At 45.3% G+C, this 13,659-nt stretch overlaps 1 non-coding gene across 1 annotated transcript; it reads right to left on the bottom strand.

Moving 5' to 3' along the window:
• Nucleotides 1–7,223: 7,223 nt before the first annotated feature.
• On the bottom strand, nucleotides 7,224–7,295 carry TRNAP-AGG (transfer RNA proline (anticodon AGG)). The gene has a single exon. It is a non-coding gene; the product is annotated as a tRNA-Pro (tRNA).
• Nucleotides 7,296–13,659: the final 6,364 nt, after the last annotated feature.

Below are 13,659 nucleotides of genomic sequence, written 5' to 3'. Positions count from 1 at the left end.
ATGGACGGGGAACGTCGAGACACGAAAGGAGCGCTGACGCATACATAAGTTTTGCGGCGAGGGCCGTTATTGGGAGCTCATCCTGGGCTGCTGCGTGGCTTAAGCACGTTGTGGTTTTTGGCACCGATTAAGGTGACCAAGAGAGAAAGGAGACAGAAAGAAGATAAGAATAAAGGCAGAGGAGTGAATGGAGGAACGTTCTCGTGGACAAAGAAATGGGAAAAGAAACTGGATAATATACTTAAAGGTGCACTGAAGATGATTATGAACTTGTCTTTTTGCCGCGGAAACTCGATCTTCACGATCCTAGCTATCTTAGTAACTTCGATTTATTGCCCTGTGTGGCCGATTTCCCTAATTAAATCGAATTAACGTCCGGCTCCCGCCCTTTTTTTCTAATTCTGCCGCGTACGGTGGGCGGAGTCGACCAACGCGTGAAGTGCCTTGAAGCCAGCTCCGTGAAGGCTTTGCTTTCGCTTTATTTTGTTTTTTAGGTTTCCATGAATTAATAGTTTCATTCGCAGATAATATAGCCGCAAAATAAGCCCGAAGAAAAAAAATACGCGCGGACTATTTGCTACTACGGACTACTACGTATTACTCCGCCGATGACAGAGCGGCAAGCCGCCACGGGACTGGGTGAAAGGCGCGCTCCACGCGTTGGTCGGCTCCGCCCACCGTACGAGGCAGAATTAAAAAAAAAGGGGGCGGGAGCCGGACGTTAATTCGATTTAATTAGAGAAATCGGCCACACAGGGAAATAAATCGAGGTTTCTAAGAAAGCTTGGAACGTGAAGATCGAGTTTCCGCGGCAAAAAGACAAGTTCAGATTCCTCTTCAGTGCACCTTTAAGCTCTGCCTTAAGGGTATGACGCGATAGCTTTGATGGGTTAATTCCCATATATGCATTATTGGTCATTCTCTACTTAATCTTCATAGATCCCTGGGAGTCCTCACACCACTCCTGACGAAGTGGTTCAGCGGTTAAGCGAGGCGCCACTGGCCTGCGATGGAAGGTGCTGCCACCGGTGGGGCTTCTGCGACTCAGGTTTCTCTTCGCGAGTGACCTGTAGCGACCAATCATTAACTGCCACCTGTCACAGTGGGCAGTTTGCTCACAATCCGGTGGGCAGTTGTGATGACTCTACAAGGTTAAGTGACCTAGGTACCCACCTGCCTCCTAGGTTGCTTCTCCGGGGATTTTGCGTGGATTTTTCGTTCACGGTCATCGAAGCCGAGGCAGACGAAGACCCCGGACTTCCTGCGACAAGACCTCCTTAACACTGTCGCGTTAAAAGAGAGGGCCAAAAAAAAAAGAATATAAAGCTGGGGGGGGGGGGGGAACAAACAGAAAGCTAAAAGCCATCGAGGCACACTAGACTTGCAGTGAGCACTGAGCACTGTTCCGCCGCTGCCGAGGATGGAGTTGGGTATGTCCATCACTAAGCCTCTGCAAGGCGGAGGGAAACACTATAAGGGCGCTGCGTTACGTGCCAGCGCGCTGCTCGCAGCTGCTGCAGTACTATGAGCACAGTGAACGAGAATGTTTTAGTACACTGTACTGCGGGTGACGTGGAAAACATTTGTCATGCTTTTGAGAATGATCTGAAATTAACAGGTGCCTAGTTTAGCTACATTTTTTTTTTTCTGGATTTCGCTAGCTGCACGCATATTGTCAAGTGGTGGTGACGGTTTTCCGGAAAGCGAGAAAGCAGCGAAAGACCCAAAAGAAACATCTGTATTGGACTGACTTGCGCCCACAAAGAATTGAACAACTCGGTGGAGTCGGTAGCACTAACTGTACTCGGCGGCATCGAAGATCAGAATCACCGTTTCCGCCGTTTTCCTGACGGAGAACTTTCGGAATGAGTCGTGGAAAGCACTTACGGCAATATCGAACGACAGAGAACCAGTTGCGCGCGGCTAAAAACATTCCAGATAAATCTGCATGCGGGTTTGAAATGAACAAACCTAGGCGGCAGTATAAGAGGCCACAGTCGCACAAAGCGAAATAATCTAGTCCACCTAAAATCTACTCCACCTTGGGGGATTCCCCTAAACATTTGACCAACACAGTTCCCACTTCGAGTTATTGATCAATTCGCTCTCGCCATACCATAAGCTTGCCGCCCCGGTTCGCTCAATTGGTTGAGCGACTGCTCCGGTGAAGCGGGGGTCCCGAGTTCGAAACCCGGACAAGGACAAATTTCTCTTTCTACGAAGTTTCTGAGAAAGCTGTTTAGCTTTCCTTTTTAGCCGTATGGCTGCGCTCGGGTGGTTGTCAGTAATTACTCCCTTATTACAAAGCCAAATAAAGCGAAAAAGTTGGACAACCTCGCACTTGTTATCCAAGAAAGTTAACTCCTGGGGCTATATTCAGTAAGCTGTCCTTTTTCCATTGACCATTTTGCGTCCTCAAGTTTCTCACGTGCAACGGAATAAAAAGTAGTTTCTTGAATTAATAGCACACGGGAACTAAACGTGGCGACTACCAGAGAGATGCTTTAAATCAAACTGCCTTCTCTGTAATGACCGCTTCTGTGCGAAATAAATACTTTGGTTTCAAAAAATGACCCATGACATCATGTCATTCGTTCTTATGGCAGAAGAAGCGCTGTTAATTAGCATGCCAAACCTTGCAACGGTTGCTGAGGCTCATTAAAAGCGACAAGAGCGAAGCATGCATGGCACACGTGCTGTACACGTTATCTTATACAGCGCTCCGGTACACAGTGCTTATAGCAAGGTTTAGAGTCACATAGGCCGTTGAATTTTGTCCGCTCCGATTGTATACTTGCGCCTCGCGAGCACTAATTGGAACTGATTAGTTCACGCGGAATGCCGTAGCGCGCACAAAAAAAAAAGACGAGACACTTAAAGAAGACGAACTGGACACGCGCACAGCACAGCACATTCGCCAGTGCTGTGAATCTTCCTGAAGTGCCTCTTTTTTTGGCACTATGGCTACATAACAAGAAACCTTAACAACGTGCCCAAATTTTCATCCTGCTTTAATAAATTGAGCTAGAAGATTAAAAAACAGTACTTCCGGCGACCGTTAAGTTTACCTTAATAGTATATATATAACTTTAGAGCGTGGAAGCTTTTAATGCCAGAAATTAGCAACACTAACTACTCGCAGCAGCACTGTCATCTACACGCTGAGTGAGGTCAAGTACCCGTCGAGGCCTCCGTTATTCCTCAGTAAACAAAAGTTGCCTGACTTGCGACCTAAGCCTCAGGGGTTCGATTCCAGCACTTCAGCAATGTTTGTTTTAAGAGAAATTGAGATGGCTTTCACGTCACGGCCCTCTAAATCAATGAATATTTTCGAGTCATGGCGCGACACCGGGTTTTGGGCTTAACCAGACCTTAATGCCATTGCGTTCAAAATCTCTCTTGGCGGTGATTCAGAGCAGATGAACTGGTGATATAACGACTGGGCGAGTGAAGCGGGAAGCCCGGGATCTTTGTGGCAAAGGCAAACAATCTGGCCCGAAGACTTATCTAATGTCGGGTAAGTGTCAAAGTGTCGACGTGGTTTGGTTTATGTGGATTTAAAGTCCCAAAGCGACCAAGGTTATGAGGGACACCGCAGTGACACCATTTTTTATGTTCGGATGAGAGTTTTCAGGGTGTGTGGCAGTTTGAATGCGGTAGATGGCACAGAGGGCGACATGCTAGGGTGCATTGAGAGCGAAAAATAACTGTGCTAGAGCGACGCTCGATTAGTTCGACCAGACTGTACAAATTTTGCGTTGTTCTCGTTATGTGTTTGAGCGAATATAAAAGACGAGAGCGCAAGAACTTTCCAGTTAGGCATCCGTCGTCAAAAACCCCACAATCTGCATTCCACTTTGCATGGGCGCCGAGTGTTCAATCTGTCCGGAGGAAAGGGGGGGGGGGGCAGCTAGCACTCCCTCTCTTTTTCATTCCCCTCCCCCTCCTCCAGGCATGCTCCTTGGCAATATATATTTATTTCTTTATTTTACTCTTAGCATACAGAGTGCATTACGGAGGGGAACGGCAGTTCACAGCAGTATAGAAGATAAAAAAAAAAGGTAACAAGGGGGAAAAGTGGAGGAACCCCAGAACCGGATCCAGTTCAGTGCAGGGTCAATGTTCAGCACACTTAGTATATATGTAATAGCAATGAGTTATTAACTTCATCGAATGCTTTATCAAAGTCAAGAAATATGCGGTCAGATGAAAAAGCGGAGTCCAAATAGAAGTGCAAGTAGTAAGTGATGGAAAGTAGTTTGATGTCACAACAGAAAAAATTTCGGAAGCCATGCTATCTTAGAGAGAAGAAATCGTTATCCAGAAAATTAACAAGATGTGTAAATTTTTGTGCCATTATTTTGCATGCTCTTGATCTCAAAGATATGGGTCAGTGGTTAGATGGATTCTGTTTATCTCCGGTTTTATGTACTGTTAAAACCACAGCAGTCTTCCACTCTTCAGTAGTACATCATGATGATAAGATTATGAGATTATGCATTTCATGATGATTGAACTATACTCTTTAGCATTCCGTATAAATTTGCTATTTATGCCATTCATTCTGCTAAAGAGTTTCAAATCGATGATTAATAAGATGCCTTGCAAGTCGAACATGGTGGAATCCATCGAGAAATGATCGCACAGTTGGTGATCGGGACGTTGGATAACATTGGATGATGAAGGAAACGATTGAAGGAAATTATCATTTAGTGCAGTAGCTCGCAGGTACTGGGTAGTCGCAGGTGGTCGGGACCAGGTTCACTGGTGGGTGCAATAACAGCACTTTTCTGGTGTTTCCAGGTTTTATTATGTTCCAGAAGCGTTTTGGATTAGTCTGCAAAATGTTCAGGAGGGTTACTTTAAAGAAGGTGGATTTAGTAGACTTCAGCGCTCGTTAATACGCTGAAGCAGCTGTCTCGTATGCTGTCCAATGGACAGGTTTTAATGAATACTTCGAAGATCGAAAATGTAGTCTTTTTTTTTTAGAAAATCGTTTTAAATATGTGTTACACAATGGAGCATGGCTGTTGTACTACACAAGCCGAAGAGGGATAAGACGATGAAACAGTTTAATTTACTGTATTTCGGCACATGCATCAGTTTGTTTCTACTGAGCGCTCGGGGCAACCTGGTAAGGTAGTATCGAAAAAGGAGCCCACGTATCAAGGGCTACAAAATGAGCTTTTTTATAGTCGCAAATGGTCTTGGAGCGTTTTGACTATGGTGCATGCGATAAATCGAACGGTGCAAGATATCGTGACGTCAGTCCAGGCTTATGTATTACGAGTGACATGGTATTTTCAGACGACGTTAGTACAAAATGTAGAAAGTCGGAGAGGCACTATACTAAAGACCCCGCCTTCTAAACAACGGGTCCGTGAGCCATGGTCTCGCCCAACCAGGGACAAATCCTTTCTTTTAAAAACACTAGCCTATACCGTATACACAAAACGTGTCCGAGAAACAACATACAAACATTCTCACAACATGCCAACAATTTAAAATTTAAAGACGGGATATGATCTCTTCATGCATCTTTCAAAAATATGAACGAAGTCACAAACAGGAGTCAAAGAGCAGAAGTTGCAATGGCGAAGCTGCAACACCGGGAATTGAGGGCCGATTTTATGGGCGTGACTAGTTTGAGCTTATGGACAGTGGCAGCTTGAAGAAAGCTGGCGTATTTTACTGTCATGAACTTCACTGCTTCACTGTCCTTCACAATATACAAAGGCGACCGCACAACCCAGATATTGTTTTTTCGCACAGTAGACCTCTGAATAAAATCGTCCGCGATGTCAATGAGATTTATTTTGCGGGTGAACTGTTTGTGCCCATGGAAAAGTTATGCTGCCCCCCCCCCTTCCCCCCCCCCCGCAGTGGGCGCTTATGCCGTCGACCCAGCAGACCAAAAAAACATGAGCCAACGATGCTAAACACATGGTTTTCGCACGTATACTCGATTTAACCATACGTTCAATCTTACCACATGTTTTATTGTTTGATTTGTTTTGATTAGTTTAGATCTGGTAGGTGGATAGGCTTCGGGAGCACAATAATAGTTTTGCCAGCTGAAGAAAAAAAAGATCGGGCTCGTGCGTGATTTCAACCCATGGAGGGTCTCTAGATCCCAAAGCGAGAATAATACGTTCTTGCGTTGCGTCTGCTCCGATAGCGAACCCAACGGCATGCGAAGGGCCGATTGAGAAGTCGCGGGCTGCAGGCACTCGGACATCGCTCTTGACGCCGATGCAGAGACGGTCGGTCGAGGGATGGAGAAATTTAAGAGAGGTTTATTTACACGGTGATCAGGAGATTTCGGTACCAAAAAACGAGCACTGCTGCTCTTTTTAAAGGGGTCGATCCCTGTCTCCTGGTCCTTACAGTTGGAAAATTTAGTTCAGTTAAAAGCGCCCAATCACTGTTGTTTGGGTCGCGTGCCCAGTCTTCGAGAACCGCCCGCCAGCTAGGACGTCCCCGACACACTCTCGCCACTTCCGTCAAAATGTTCTCCTGTCTGTTCCTGCAGCAGTGACGACGAGCACGGGAAGAGACCCAAGTGGTGGCGAAGGTCCGACACCTGCACTGCACTGCTCTCCGTGGGAACGGAATGCCGAAGCTGCCTTCGCGCACTGGGTTCCGCACAGGGGAATGCGAGAAGTCTCTCAGAAGCGCGAGCATACAGGAGCCGTTGCTAGCTGTAAACAACCTCTGTCGCGTCCGCCGTGAATCACACAGAGCACCGTCGCCGCCGACACACGATACCATGCCGCTGTGGTCCAAGTGGATGGCCGCGACGAACCTTCCCAGGCAGCGGACTGCCGTCTCAACGCCGCGGTGTCGATGCACAGAGAAATTCGAAACGTATAAGCATCTCGATCGAACCCGTGGGAGCAGCGGGAATTGACCCAGACATGCGGATGTCCATGTGAAAACCACTCTCGGAATATTTCGAAGCGTAACAACACCTTGACCAACGAGCCAGTTTTTTTTCCTTTATTGTGGTTCTCGACTTCCACAAAACACGGCAACAATATGTGCTACATAAATGTTAGAGAAGTAGCCAAAAGCTTATGAGAGGGCCAAACTTTGTCACACAAAGAAGACTGTTAACACAACGGGCGTTGCGCTCATGTCTGCTGTAGTTCGGCACCTGTAGCCTTGTGGACGGCTTTTCTTGTTTTATTTGTTTTAACAGGTGGAAAGAAAAAAAAATAGCTGGGCTCGTCCGGGATTTGAACCCGGGACCTCTCGCACCCTAAGCGAGAATCATACCCCTAGACCAACGAGCCACCTGTTTCAGTAGCTCGGATTTAAAGCACTCCACGCCTGAAATGCTAACCCAGTGTTTAGATTTTGTACTTTTTTTTCTTGTGCGGCAACAAGAAAGAGCAGGGGCCGTAACTGACTTTCCGTAGACGAGATAAGAAACATCGTTTATTTATTTTATTTATTTATTTACACATACTGCAGTCATAGAGACCAAGCAGGGGGGCAACATTCAAAAAGCAAAAATAATATCAAACACTACGCAAATCCAGCGTTCCGGCAACAATAAAAGAGGAAAACCAAACAGAGGGCAATGATATTGTTAAGTTTACACATACAATAAGACACTCTTTTCAAAAGCAGCGGCATCCTGAGCCGAAAAGACATTTGCTGGCAGTGAGTTCCATGTTGTGATTGTTCGGGGAAAAAATGAGTTTTTGAACGTATTTGTGCGTGCAAAGTACGGGGTAAGGTTATGGTTGTGGCTATTGCGTGTCTGCCGTGTAGAACGGGGGGATATATAGGGAGCAGGATTAATATTAAATTGACTAGAGTAAAATGAGTACAGAAATTTAAGCCTTGCGAGTGCTCTCCTTCTTTCTAGAGTGCATATGTTCTTCGTAGACATCAGAACGGATGGCGAGATAGAGCTATGGTAAGCGTTAAAAATGAAACGGACGGCTTTTCTTTGGATCATTTCAAGTTTCTTTATATCCTTTTTTAAGTGCGGATCCCATACGACGGAAGCATACTCAAGTTTCGGACGAATTAGTGTGTTGAAGGCAAGTTGTTTAAGTTCAGAGGGAGCGTGTTTTAACTTGTGTCTTAGAAGGCCGAGGTTCCTTGAAGCAGACGAGCAAATGCTATTAATGTGGCTGGACCATGAAAGGCGATTTGTAATGGTGACTCCAAGATATTTGTATTCGCTCACCTGTAGCAGTGGAAGATTGTTTATTGCGTAATTAAAACTGTATGGTGCTTTCTTGTTAGTAACCTGAAGAAGAACCGATTTGTCGCTATTTATTTTCATGGACCAAAGGGTGCACCACTCTAGGACATTATTAAGATTTGACTGCAAGCATTCTTGGTCGGTAGTGCTGCTAATTTTCTTAAACAGAATGCAGTCATCTGCGAATAGTCTAATACTGACTTCGGACGTATTTACGGAGTTAACCAAATCATTGATATAAATAAGGAATAAAAGAGGCCCAAGTACGCTGCCTTGAGGCACACCAGAGGTAACGGGTAAAATACCTGAATGAGATTTTTTAACATCGACGAACTGTTTTCTGTTGGAAAGATAGGTTTTAATCCATTTGACAAGTGCTGTTGGAAGACCAAGATGCTGAAGTTTAAAGATGAGCTTATTGTGCATGACGCGATCAAACGCCTTGCTGAAATCTAAAAAAATGACGTCAACCTGTCCAGCATTGTCAATCGATGAAGCGAATTCATGAACTGTAGTGACGAGCTGAGTAACCGTAGATAAGCCTCTTCTAAAACCATGTTGAAAGGGAGACAGGATGTTATTTTTTTCCAGAAATGACATAAGATATTTAGATATAACATGCTCCATAAGCTTGCAGGTACCTGAAGTTAGCGATATGGGACGGTAATTGTTAACGTTCAAACGATCACCTTTCTTAAAAATTGGAACAACGCGAGCTAAGCGCCAGTCATCAGGGACAACAGAATCTTTTAATGAAAGTTCGAAGAGGCGAGTTAAAATGTGGGCTAATGGTTCGGAATAACGGCGCAGAAACTCATTAGGGATATCATCAGGCCCCACTGCCGATTTCGTTTTTAAGTTTAGCAGCATGTTTAGTACGCCTTCATAGCTTATAAAGTCACCTGATATATCAGATCCAGATACCTGCAGTTCCAAATCTGGATCACTCGAGGCAAAGACAGAATGAAAGAAACTATTGAAGTGATTTGCAATATCCAAAGGAATCTCCGAGACCATGCCGTCAATAGATAGCTGATTTACCTCATCTTTAGAATCACGTAGGTAACGCCAAAACTTCTCAGGGCTCTCTCTTAAGAAGTTGGGCAGTGCCTGCGAAAAGTAGTTTTTTTTTGCTTCGGAAAGCTTAGAAGCTAGCTGAGTTTTCAGCGTGCAAAAACAGGTAGTTTTATGACCGCTTCGTTTAGCGCGTTTAATTTTGCGATGCAAATGAATGATTTCTCTAGTAATCCACGGATTAGGCTTATTTGTACGTACACGCTGGTTGGGAACAAAATTTTCAATGCAAAAGTGAATAGTGTCCTTAAGTGTAGTCCATATTGCTGTGACGTCGCTAGGCAGGTTATCACATAAATCCCAGAGTTTGTCTAGGATCGCAAGATCATCGGCACGTGAAAAAATTTTTACAGTGTTATTGTTCGCTATCTTATGGTTTTTCTGGGCATCAAGCAGCAAAGACAAATGAACGCTTTTGTGATCAGAGATAGCCGTGTCAACATGCACACTGTATTCAGATAAACTAGCGCTGACAAATACCAAATCAAGAATTGAACGAGCGTTACCCACTTCTCTAGTGAAATCAGAGACAGTCTGCACCAAATCACACATCAGCATAATATTCAAAAGAGGGTTGGTTGAATCATTAAAAACACAATCAGGGTTAGCCCAATCAAGTAAAGGAAGGTTGAAATCACCAGCGAGAATAAGGCGGTCATCTTTGAACAAAGACATATGATCATACAGCTCAACCAAGAAATCGGGGGAGGCAGATGGTGGTCTGTACACTGCGCAGACTGTGAACAAACTACCCCAGCAGTTTACCCTAACAAATAAACTCTCATGATCATCTATCTGGTTAAGAACAGTGCCATTCAAACAGTTTTTTATTATGACGGCTACGCCCCCACCACGGGTAGGTCGGTCTCTTCGGAACATTTTATGTGACGCGGGGACAATAACACTGTCAGTAATGCCGTCATGCAACCAAGTTTCGGTAATTATCATTATGTGGGGATCATGGGCCAAAATGAGAAACTCAAGCTGGTCAACTTTATTGGCAATACTCTGTGCATTCAAGTTCACTACCCGTAACTCTTTGGGCGCAGTGGATGCATTCCGTCATGTCTCTACGGCGTTCCTAGAAGGAAGCGCGACGCGTGTGTTGTTAACTTCGTCCCAAACGAACAGGTTACCGTCAATTTTCAACTTATCATAAACAAGATACACCTTTTGTTTATTATCTCTTTCTGCCTTCGAGCTTTCCCAAAGCAGTTTGCGTTTGCGCAGCGTGTGCTGGCTGTAATCGTTTTGCAGGTATATATTGCTACCTTTGAGCTTGCTTACGTTCCGCCAGACGGCTTGTTTTTCATTAAAATCTTGGAAGTACGCAATGACTGGTCTGCGAGTTCCGCTGAGCCCAAGACGGTGAATGCGAGCGACGGACGTGCACTGGACGCCCAGTTTTACACCAAATACATCCGAAATCACCTTAGTTCTCAGTGTTTCTTCACTTTCATCCGGGGATTCATCAATGCCATACACAACAACGTTAGAGCGACGACTGCGGTCCTCAAGATCCGTTAATTTGTCCTTTTGCCAAGTAATAATGCTCTGAAGGGAAGCGGTAGAATTTTCTAAAGTGGCAATCTCAGGGGACTTTACATGCATTTGTTTCAGCTGTCCATCTAAAGAACGCAACCGAGAATCGACATCACGCAACAGTTGCTCGTTTTCTGACACACAGGTTTTAATGGATTCAAGCTCTTTAAAGATTCGAGTCTGACCTTCCAAAATACACTGAAACATATCTTCGACTGAAGGTCCAGGGTTTTGCTCAACATCGCCGCAGAGTAGCATTTTGCACATGAAGTAAAATTCATACACCAGGTTCATATAAGTGCGTGGGCACGGCACAACAACAAGAAAAATTTCGTTGCCAGAACGAACTTTTGAAAAGGAACAACTAACCTGTGTTGTGAAAAAGAATTTCGTGGTAAGCGACATGATGCCAATCGCTTCGCCGCGCCCACTGCCGAAGAACTGCTGTGGAGGCTCTTTTATAGCTGGGTTCAGTGTCGACGTAACGGATGTGCGAATGTCGGGTAGAACAGTATCCGGTTTGCTGGCCAGGAACGGAGGATGCGCAGAAAAGGCAGTGTCCACAGCGCAGCTTGAAACCTTTGGCCATGTACACATGCCGTTGACAGTTGATGAATCGGCGATCACACACAGGAGAACCTGTGTTGTGAAAAAGAATTTCGTGGTAAGCGACATGATGCCAATCGCTTCGCCGCGCCCACTGCCGAAGAACTGCTGTGGAGGCTCTTTTATAGCTGGGTTCAGTGTCGACGTAACGGATGTGCGAATGTCGGGTAGAACAGTATCCGGTTTGCTGGCCAGGAACGGAGGATGCGCAGAAAAGGCAGTGTCCACAGCGCAGCTTGAAACCTTTGGCCATGTACACATGCCGTTGACAGTTGATGAATCGGCGATCACACACAGGAGAACCTGTGTTGTGAAAAAGAATTTCGTGGTAAGCGACATGATGCCAATCGCTTCGCCGATTGGCATCATGTCGATTGGCATCATGTCGCTTCGCCGATTGGCATTAAAAAGAATATTTGAGCTCTTCGAACTTTGTGCAAAGGTTACACAGCCTACGTGGTAGATGTTCTAGGGGCCACTTCCCTTGTATTTAGGACTATTTTGTAGTGACAAAAAACAAGGTTGAATGTCGGCAGTATCTTCGTCATCCCTCGGACTTGCACTATTCGCACCAGTAGAGCAACTCTTTTGCGGACCTTTCATCGCAACAGACGCTGTGCTGAATGCCTGATATATTTAGTCAGCATTAACCCCGCGCACTTGTTTTTAGAGCGAAAGCTTTACTGGCCTTGTCAAGCCAAGGTCGTCGGCTCTGCAATTTGACCTTGAAGTGGAGGAGCTGTGGAGGCCCTTGCTACGCCCTCGCTAGACGCTCTAGCGAAGACGCAGAAAAAGTTATGGAGGCGACGCCGACAAAGGTGAGATGCTTGACGTTCTTTAAATTTGTTTTGAAAGGAAAACTTGCAAACTTAGCAGTCACCACGATAGGCAAAACTGCTTGTCGCTAGCTCTGGTTTCTCTGGCACTCGCGGTTTTCTTCTTCTTTTTGTTACAGAGGACACCACGTTCGCGCCATTTTTGAGTCACACCTCCAGACAAGGTGGACAAAGCTCTGATCGGCAGTTCCGCCGGGAGAGGAAACTGCGTGTTGACTCCTGTTTTCAGCTGCTGAACTTGGAGCGAAATGGAACTACTAGCAAGGCCATCCACTTCGCGTCAACTGGAGCACCCTGCAACGTGCGTTGTGCGTAGAACCCCTACATCGCGCGAGCCTGGTGCGAAGAACAGGCGCTTGTCAAGCGATCTTGGGGCAGACAGTGTAGAAGTGGCTTATGGTGCGTCATGGGACACTTACAAGCACTGTGGTGTCGAGGCAGCCTGCTCGTCATGTTCCGTCAGTGATGATAGGTCGGCGTGGGGCTGGGAAGCTGCGGAAGGTATTAACGGCGTGGACGGTGTTGAAAGAGACATGCTTCCTGCACCCAACTCCAATGACAGCAGGCTTCTGAACTGTATGCACGGCACTTCCACGGAGGACGGCATAGGTGATACTGATGACATCACAGAATTCAGGCAGAAGTTACAGATTTGGACAGTGCAATCAGTGATCTCACGCCGCGGTGACATCGCTACTGAAAGTCATGCTACAGAGAGGCTGCGCAAACTGCATTCGAAGGAAGTCCGTGTTCACAGCAATAGTAAGTTGTACTGTAACTGCTGTTGGAGCAGAAACAATAGCATGTTATTGCTGTATACCGCAAGTATCCAGGAAATATCTTTAAAGCATTGATAACTTCGTATCGTAGCCTTTTGAGATGCACTGCTTGGCCTAGCAAAAAAATGTCTGCCACTTTTCACCAATACTGCTGTCCCTGCCACTTTATATATCCTCTCTCTAAGATGTTAATACAAAATGAAATGCAGTTAACAGTTATCACATCTACTAAGACTGTAAATTAAAAGGTCTGTTTATTCTGTCGCCAGATCATTTGATTTAACAAACTGCATGAAAGGGGAGGGGTATCTTTCCAGGTGAAACTGCTTCTTTAACTTGTTTGTGCTTACTGTAGGAACTGAAATATTATGTGCATGTATCCAACACGAAAAAAATTCTGTACTAAACAAGAATTCAGGATGCTATTAAAAGCATTATATATTTTTAATTGTGGAAACGCTTGGCACATATGCAGTAAAATACAAAAAGCAGAAGCTGCTAATGGCCTCGAGGTATATTGCTCTTAGCAAGATTGATTCTTTTAGGTCAAGACACCGAGATTCACACAGCTGAAGAATCTGATTTTTCTCTGAAGCACGAA

Source organism: Amblyomma mixtum, chromosome 8 (genome assembly GCF_055824585.1).
Source record: "Amblyomma mixtum isolate Tamu chromosome 8, ASM5582458v1, whole genome shotgun sequence".
NCBI classification, from domain to species: domain Eukaryota; kingdom Metazoa; phylum Arthropoda; class Arachnida; order Ixodida; family Ixodidae; genus Amblyomma; species Amblyomma mixtum.
This window is presented reverse-complemented; position numbering and strand designations above follow the sequence as displayed.